Raw genomic sequence first — 8,634 nt, 5'->3', positions numbered from 1 at the left:
TCCCTTGAGAAGCACTATACGGCCCAGGAGAAGGACTGCATCAAGTACATCACTACCTTGCTGGTGCTTCACAGGGATGGTACAGACTCAGACCAGAGCTCCCTTGAGAAGCACTGTACGGCCCAGGAGAAGGACCGCACCAAGTACATCACTACCTTGCTGGTGCTTCACAGGGATGGAACAGACTCAGACCAGAGCTCCCTTGAGAAGCACTATTCAGCCCAGGAGAATGACTGCATCAAGTACATCGATCACTACCTTGCTGGTGCTTCACAGGGATGGAACAGACTCAGACCAGAGCTCCCTTGAGAAGCACTATACAGCCCAGGAGAAGGACTGCATCAAGTACATCAATCACTACCTTGCTGGTGCTTCACAGGGATGGAACAGACTCAGACCAGAGCTCCCTTGAGAAGCACTATACGGCCCAGGAGAAGGACTGCATCAAGTACATCGATCACTACCTTGCTGGTGCTACACAGGGATGGTACAGACTCAGACCAGAGCTCCCTTGAGAAGCACTATACGGCCCAGGAGAAGGACTGCATCAAGTACATGTACATCGATCACTACCTTGCTGGTGCTTCACAGGGATGGAACAGACTCAAAGTCCTTCAATGTAAGACTTTTTCATATTTGAAGAGAAAATGCTCTAACTGTACTTTAAAACGGTTGAGGGAGTAACAGCAAAAGATCTTTCTTGCCCGATTTTTATGCTCAGCACAATAAAACTAAGACAAAAAAAAGTGGAAAATCTGTCAACAGCAGGATTCATCACACTGAATGTTTGGGGACTTTTTGATCGGGTACGACCCGATCACCTTTTTGAAATGGTAATAATTATTCTTTTTTTTTTTTTTTTGCTGGACAATAATTCTTTACGGGTTTTCTCCTACGTGAACTCGCTCGACCTTTACTTCCGGGTCTACTGGAAGGTCAAAGTTGGGTGAATTTAAATTACAGACAGCAGCCTCAAAATCAAAACGAACCACATCTTTTCCAAACAGTTCACGTGATGACGATAAAACCTAGATGGAATTTGAACCCTTGTCCGAAGATGTAAAAGAAATTGTGATGTCATCATGACATCACCTGGTATCAAATTACAAGCAGGTTAACATGAAAATTTGAGAGCTTACTTTTAATTACATGTAGGCTATAACTTTATAATGGAACAGTCTCATTTTTTTTTTGTTTCAGACATTGCTACTGGCAATATTTTGTTCCAGCATGTCCAGGGCGCATACCATTTGACCTTTACTTCCAGTGTAACCGGAAGTGCAATGATAATAAATTTAACTTGAAGATGGAAGCATTTTGCTACAGTTATATAAATTATGCAAATATTTAGTGAGGAATGTCCAACACAAACATTGGCATGATGACATAATTACACGAAAGGGCACGTACATGTACCAGTACATTCACGCAATGCGTCTCTCCAACTAGGGCTCTCAAAAGTTGTCAAAAAGGGACAATCTACGTAATCTTTATAATCAGCCTAGATATACATGCACCTAGGGCATGTACAGGTAGGGCCTAGTAGGGGAGACGGGGGTTAGTTGGAACGATTTTCACAAAAACCTATCCATAACACAAACAGGTTTTCTTCAAGAAACAACAACTATGCCAATTTATTCATACACATGTGTGTTGCAAATGTAGCATATAAACTTCTCAGAATTGTTGATGGTTATTTAAAAAATCCATCTTGATCACAACTATGACATGCGTTCCAACTAACCCCTCCTATGGGGTTAGTTGGAACATGGTATGGGGTAAGTTGGAACTTGGTATGCTGTTAATCTGAAAGTATACTACAATTACTTAAAAACTGCATTTATATTTGAGTTTCAAATAAAATAATTGTTCCAAGCACTGGTGATGCTCCTAACATTTTTTTTAATTAACAAACCGGCAAGAAATGGCACAAACAGCACCAAGACAAAAAAACACAGGAAAATTGCGAGGCAAGAGTCAGCTACAAGCCTGATCATAAAAAGAAAACATCAAAATGGGAAATTTAACTCCCAAAAATAACATGAAAAGCTTGCATAAAATTGAGGTAAGGTCAACGTGACCTGTCTATGTGCTTTCAAAATTGTTTGCTAAGTCAGAATATTTCCTCAATTATCATCATTATGTTCCAACTAGCCCCCATCAAAATGTTCCAACTAGCCCCAGTGGCCCATGTGACATTTGTTTGCTCACTCTACAAAACAGGGGCTCCAATAACATATCTTTTTAACCTTATTTTGTAGCTTAGTACTCGAGCATATAATACCCCCAAACTAGTCACTGTTATCTATAAACATCATTAACCCTAACCCCCTAGGCCCTTGTTGCTTACAACCATCCTCAATCCTCCAAAATCCTCCAAAATTTTTCAACTCCGCCTAAATTTTTCAAAATTGTCAGACAGTCTTGCCTCAAAATGCATTCATCCTCAATCCTCCAAAATCCTCCGCATCCCAAAACTTTGCACTCGTGTTTAAATGAAGGATAACCAACGCCAAATCCTTCAAAATCATCAGACAGTCCTGCCTCAAAATGCATTCATCCTCAATCCTCCAAAATCCTCTTGTGCTTCATTCACCATTCATCCTCAATCCTCCAAAATCCTCATGTGCTTCAATCACCATTCATCCTCAATCCTCCAGAATCCTCATTTGATTCAATCACCATTCATCCTCAATCCTCTAGAATCCTCCAAAACCGCCAGGAGGATTTTGGAGGAGTGAGGTGGGTTAGGGTTAAGAAAGTACACATTTTTTGAATGGTGAAAAAATTACTCAAAAGGTGAAAAAACAAACTTATCTTTCCCACTTGAGCACTATTGTTGCAGTGTGGCTGCAGGCAATATGGTGGATGGCTGTTGCTAAGGGACATCTCTTGAGGGCAACATTTTATAAAATTTAATTAAGATGATCAAGAAAAATTCATTGTTTCAACTAACCCCGTGTTCCAACTAACCCCCATCTCCCCTACTTTTCAATTATATTCTCAAAGGTGGCTTCAGTTCAAAACGTAAAATGCACTCAAATTTGATCAAATTGTCTACTCAGATTGTTTATTTATTTATTTATTTCAACCGGATCCAACAGCGGCCAAATCACCAATTACAGTAGCACCAAAAATAATTGCAAACCAATAGTGTCACCAGAGTTACTCTTTACATCTTGCATGTCTTGCGCTTAACTTTCCAGGTTGTTAACTTGTTGAATGCCTTGTACACGCTGTTCAACGCCATCATTTCCAACTATGACATCTAAAAGGTAAATATTTCATATGACTCAGCAGATTGTTGAGCAGACTATTTTGACATTGACCAGACCAAGACTTGGGATTGTTTTCATGAATCTGGATGCCAGACGGCTTCAGGCTGTCATCTACGGGTATCTCGCTGCAAGCGGGCCACTGACAGACATTTCGGGCCTCGCTTGTTGTGTGTTTATCCATCATCCATTCCGATTACCACAAAACCTTGCGTGTATTCACGTTGTCTGATGTGAACTGGGAAGCCAAACGTGCCATATCACAGGAAGTTAGTTTAAAGGGTACTGCAATAGATTATACTTAATACACTTATCCAAGTTCATTTATTATGGTTAATATGTAAACATGAAATGATCAACAATACATTGACAGAAAGCACTTAACCCGTAACCCCTTAATTGATTCTACCATCTTAGATCTGTTTTACTATCAGAGTACTTTACAAGCTATGCTTATACAAATGTAGTCTTGCATATTGACTGCTTTGAGTGGCATGATAAAACAGGTCTAGGAAGCTAGTTTGATTATGCCACTCAAAGTAGTCAGTATTAAAATGGAAGGTGTCATATAGTCCTTTTAGCCATGTACATGTAGACGGAAAATAGCAAATACTATGTGATGCACACTCTCGGCCACTGAAAAACACAGAATCTGTGGGTGCGGTGATATAATTACAAAGAGTCACTTGCATTATCATTGTCAACATTACTGGGCTGTTCGCAGGCGTAGTCATGACAATCACTCAGAGGTTAAGTTGATGCTACCATGGTTACTAGTTCAGGGAAAAACCACGCAAATATGTATGTTCTATTATAATGTCTGAATGCAAAATTAACCAATGTTAAATAATAACATCTTGCCAAGGTTGAAAGCATCGACGATGCCTACATGTTGGTCTCCTGCCTACTGATCCGTAATGGCAGCCGTCATGCTGGTATGATCGTCTCCGCTGCATGGCATCTCCTGGAGGGCGTTGATAGTTGATCATGCCACACAAACAAGATGAGAAACTCAAACTCCGCATCGGTATTCACTCAGGTAAGATCATTGTCTTTGCTTGTGGTCGAGATACTTAAGATTGATAAATCACAAATACATCACAAGTCCAGTCACAAGTACATCACAAGTCCCGTCACAAGTACATCACAAGTCCAGTCACAAGTACATCACAAGTCTAGTCACAAGTACATCACAAGTCCAGTCACAAGTCCAGTCACAAGTTCAGTCACAAGTACATCACAAGTCTAGTCACAAGTGCATCATCAGCCCAGTCACAAGTACATTACAAGTCTAGTCACAAGTCCAATCACAAGCACATTACAATTTCAGTCACAAGTACATTACAAGTCCAGTCACATGTCCAGTCACAAGTCCAGTCACAAGTACATCACAAGTCCCGTCACAAGTACATCACAAGTCCCGTCACAAGTACATCACAAGTACTGTACATCACAAGTACTGTACATCACAAGTCCAGGCACAAGTACATTACAAGTCCAGTCACAAGTCAAGTCACAAGTACATCATAAGTCAAGTCACAAATACATTACAAGTCCAGTCACAAGTAAATCACAAGTCCAGTCACAAGTATATCACAAGTCCAGTCACAAGTACATCACAAGTCTAGTCACAAGTACATCAGAAGTCCAGTCACAAGTACATCATAAGTCCAGTCACACATGCATTATAAGCCCAGTCACAAGTACATCACAAGTCTAGTCACAAGTACGTCACAAGTTTAGTCACAAGTACATCACAAGCCCAGCCCTAAGTACATTACAAGTCCAGTCACAAGAACATCACAAGTCCAGTCACAAGAACATCACAAGTCTAGGCACAAGTACGTCACAAGTTTAGTCACAGGTACATCACAAGTCCAGCCACAAGTACATTACAAGTGTATAGTCACAAGTACATCACAAGTCCAGTCACAAGTACATCACAAGTCCAGTCACAAGAACATCACAAGTCTAATCACAAGTGCATCATAAGCCCAGTCACAAGTACATCACTAGTCTGTTCACAAGTACATCGCAAGTCTGGTGGCAAGTCTATCACAAGTCGAGTCCAAGTACATCACAAGTCCAGTCACAAGTAAATCACAAGTCCAGTCACAAGTATATCACAAGTCCAGTCACAAGTACATCACAAGTCCAGTCACAAGTAAATCACAAGTCCAGTCACAAGTATATCACAAGTCCAGTCACAAGTATATCACAGTTCTAGTCACAAGTACATGTACAACACAAGTCCAGTCACAAGTGCATCACAAGTCTAGTCACAAGTACATCACAGGTCCAGTCGCAAGCATATATCACAAGTCTAGTCACAAGTACATCACAAGTATTGTACTTTAATATAGCTCTTTGAGAACATCAGAGTCCAGCTGCAACTTAGGATCGATACAAAAAGAGGAAAATTACTATAAAAATAGAAAAACAACCCTTGGTACAGCTAGTCAGACTGTGAAATTATTCTCTCTGGCATTACATGTTGTCATTGTGAAGAACACAATGAAAGAAGGCCATTTCTAAATAGTGTGTCAAATGACACATTTTTTGGAAGGTTTCGTTAGTAGTTGGTTTGTGATCGGACTAATCTGTGAATGGGTGTGCACAAGTGTTGACATGACTCATTCAGCGGTTTAGTGTGCAACATTGCAAAGCTTCAATCAGCTGAATGAGAACAAACGTGTCTCAGGAACTTTTGAATAGAAATTGAGATCGTAGAATATTGTTTCCTCTGAAAACACAGCATTCACATATCTTTAACTTCATTTGGGGTAGTTGTTAAGCACCCATCTTTAGATTTTGAGAACTTTTGTTGCTTCAAATGGGAAAAAAATCACTTGGGACAAATGATCTACCCTTCCTTCAATTTTCACTGCTGCAAATTCTCAAGTCCATCATATTTCAAAGGAAACATGAGATAACTGTTTCAACCAATCTCTTATATTTTTCCTTTCTTTTATTTCAGGGCAAAGGTGAAAGTCTGACGTACTGGCTCGAGGGACATGATCCATGCTACAAGATCGACCGAATCAAGCCACCCAAACAAAACTTGTAAACAACCAGAATATTATCCCAACATTATCTGCAACGCATTTGGATCAACAATTTTTTGTAAAGAGGTAAAAAGCATAATCAGCTATTATACCACAGCGTTTGTAGGTCTATTTGAAAAACCTAACAACAAATTCAAATTAACACACAATTGTGTGTTCACCAACAGATTTGTTGTTCGCGATTACAGCTTTCGTTTAGCAACTTTAAGAAAAAGATTCAGAAAAAAAAAGGTTTAGGTCTCATCACACTTGTACAATAACTAACTTTGATCAAGTCAGTTTTTTTTTTTTTTTTAACAAAGACTGAAGTATTTTGTAGTCGCCTTTTAATCTACTACCATGTGGAAGTTGTAACAAAAATTCCGTCATCAAACAAACAGACTGTGAGTTCATAACTATACTGTTGAGAGTCACTAATTTGGTATTAAATTGTATTCAAACTAGTGATGCGTATAAAAAAATATTCTTTGTCTGTACCATCCAAGCTTGGGAAAAAATAGCAAAGTGGTACTGCTTTGTTTGTTTGAGTTCTCATATGGTGTTACATCATTTGACTTGGTGCCCTATCATTTGCGTTGGTGCCCTTGTGCTTAGTGCTAAATATTTGAGGTGGTGCAGCACTAAAGGGCACTGTTGTAGCTACAGAAAACTTTAAAGAAAAAAGGAAATTGACTCAACAGATCAAAATTGACGTACAACGATTTTTTTATGGCTGAATGGACAATAATGCAAGTGGGGGATTTTTGTTTTCTTTTTATTTTCAGATTGAGTGATATTAATAACCTTTGATAGTCACTACTTTTGTTTTAAGGAAATTGTATAAAAAATATGGAGTAAGGTCTAAGGCATGTTTAAAGTAAAACCAATGGACTTGTTTCATTGTTTTTGTCATGTAATGCGGCCGGGGAGGTGGAGTAGAGGGCGCTATTCAGGACTTTTTCCTGTCACCTTGCAAGATGTAATGATGCTAAGTCACTATAAATTTATATTTCCCGGATTCGTTTGTATCAAAGATATATAACTAGGCATCCTATCCTATCTACAAGGATGGGACTAATAAGGGAGCAAAGACACTTCTTCTTCAGTGAAACAATAATTTATTCTTAAAAACTCCAAGATTTTTTTGAACCAATTTGACATCTGTATTGATAGGACTCAGCTATCATTGCTTGTTCATCTGTCATCCGCTACGAATACTGCAAAATCTTTGTTTGTTTACACGTTATCCGACGCAAACTGGTTAACCTATTTTTTTTTAACCTTGTTCCACTCGAATTTGCAGGATAGCTAATAATGAATACAAGTAAATGTCTCAATCAGTATCAAACATGTTTTCCCAAATTGACAATATTCAAATTTCTTGACCAGGTGATGGCAGATCTACCAGCTCACTTCACATCAGAGAGCTCTCTTGAGAAGCACTATAGAAGCACTATAAGGCCCAGGAGAAGGACTGCTTCTCACGGCTAGAACAGACTCAGACCAGAGCTCTCTTGAGAAGCACTATACGGCCCAGGAGAAGGACAGCACCAAGTACACATCACTACCTTGCTGATGCTTCACAGGGATGGAACAGACTCAGACCAGAGCTCCCTTGTACATCGATCACTACCTTGCTGGTGCATCACAGGAATTGAAGAGACTCAGAACAGAGCTCCCTTGAGAAGCACTATACGGCCCAGGAGAAGGACTGCATCAAGTACATCGATCACTACCTTGCTGGTGCTTCACAGGGATGGAACAGACTCAGACCAGAGCTCCCTTGTACATCAATCACTACCTTGCTGGTGCTTCACAGGGATGGAACAGACTCGAAGTACTGCAAAGTAAGACTTTTTCATATTTGAAGAGAAAATGCTCTAACTGTACTTTAAAACGGTTGAGGGAGTAACAGCAAAAGATCTTTCTTGCCCGATTTTTATGCTCAGCACAATAAAACTAAGACAGAAAAAAATTGGAAAATCTGTCAAAAGCAGGATTCATCACACTGAATGTTTTTGGGAACTTTTTGATCGGGTACGACCCGATCACCTTTTTGAAATGGTAATATTTCCGGGTGGGCGGTTTCTAAAATAAAAGTTACACTGTTCCTCACTTTGATGGCCCTTTTTCAATGTGAAGAACCAGTCACTCGTTGGCATTACGGATACACCGTGCCACGAGTATCCTTGAGCAAAAAAAATAATTGCAAAGACATGAAGCAGAACGCGACAACGGGCCTGGAGTACAATTTCCATTGAAGAAAACCCTGTGTCACAATGGGCTTATGCGCTTGCGAGCAACGAACCCGTCGA

General features: G+C 39.7%; 1 long non-coding RNA gene across 1 annotated transcript; it reads left to right on the top strand.

Annotated features, from left to right (window-relative positions):
* Positions 1-561: 561 nt before the first annotated feature.
* LOC119721076 lies at positions 562-7,770 on the top strand. The gene is made up of 5 exons (XR_005270143.1): positions 562-619; positions 3,207-3,275; positions 4,141-4,314; positions 6,253-6,406; positions 7,709-7,770. It is a non-coding gene; the product is annotated as an uncharacterized LOC119721076 (long non-coding RNA).
* Positions 7,771-8,634: the final 864 nt, after the last annotated feature.

The sequence above is a fragment of the Patiria miniata genome, unplaced genomic scaffold (assembly GCF_015706575.1).
Source record: "Patiria miniata isolate m_02_andy unplaced genomic scaffold, ASM1570657v1 HiC_scaffold_9, whole genome shotgun sequence".
Classification (NCBI taxonomy): Eukaryota; Metazoa; Echinodermata; class Asteroidea; order Valvatida; family Asterinidae; genus Patiria; species Patiria miniata.
The sequence above is the reverse complement of the archived record's forward strand: the minus strand, read 5'-3'. Positions and strand labels throughout refer to the sequence as shown.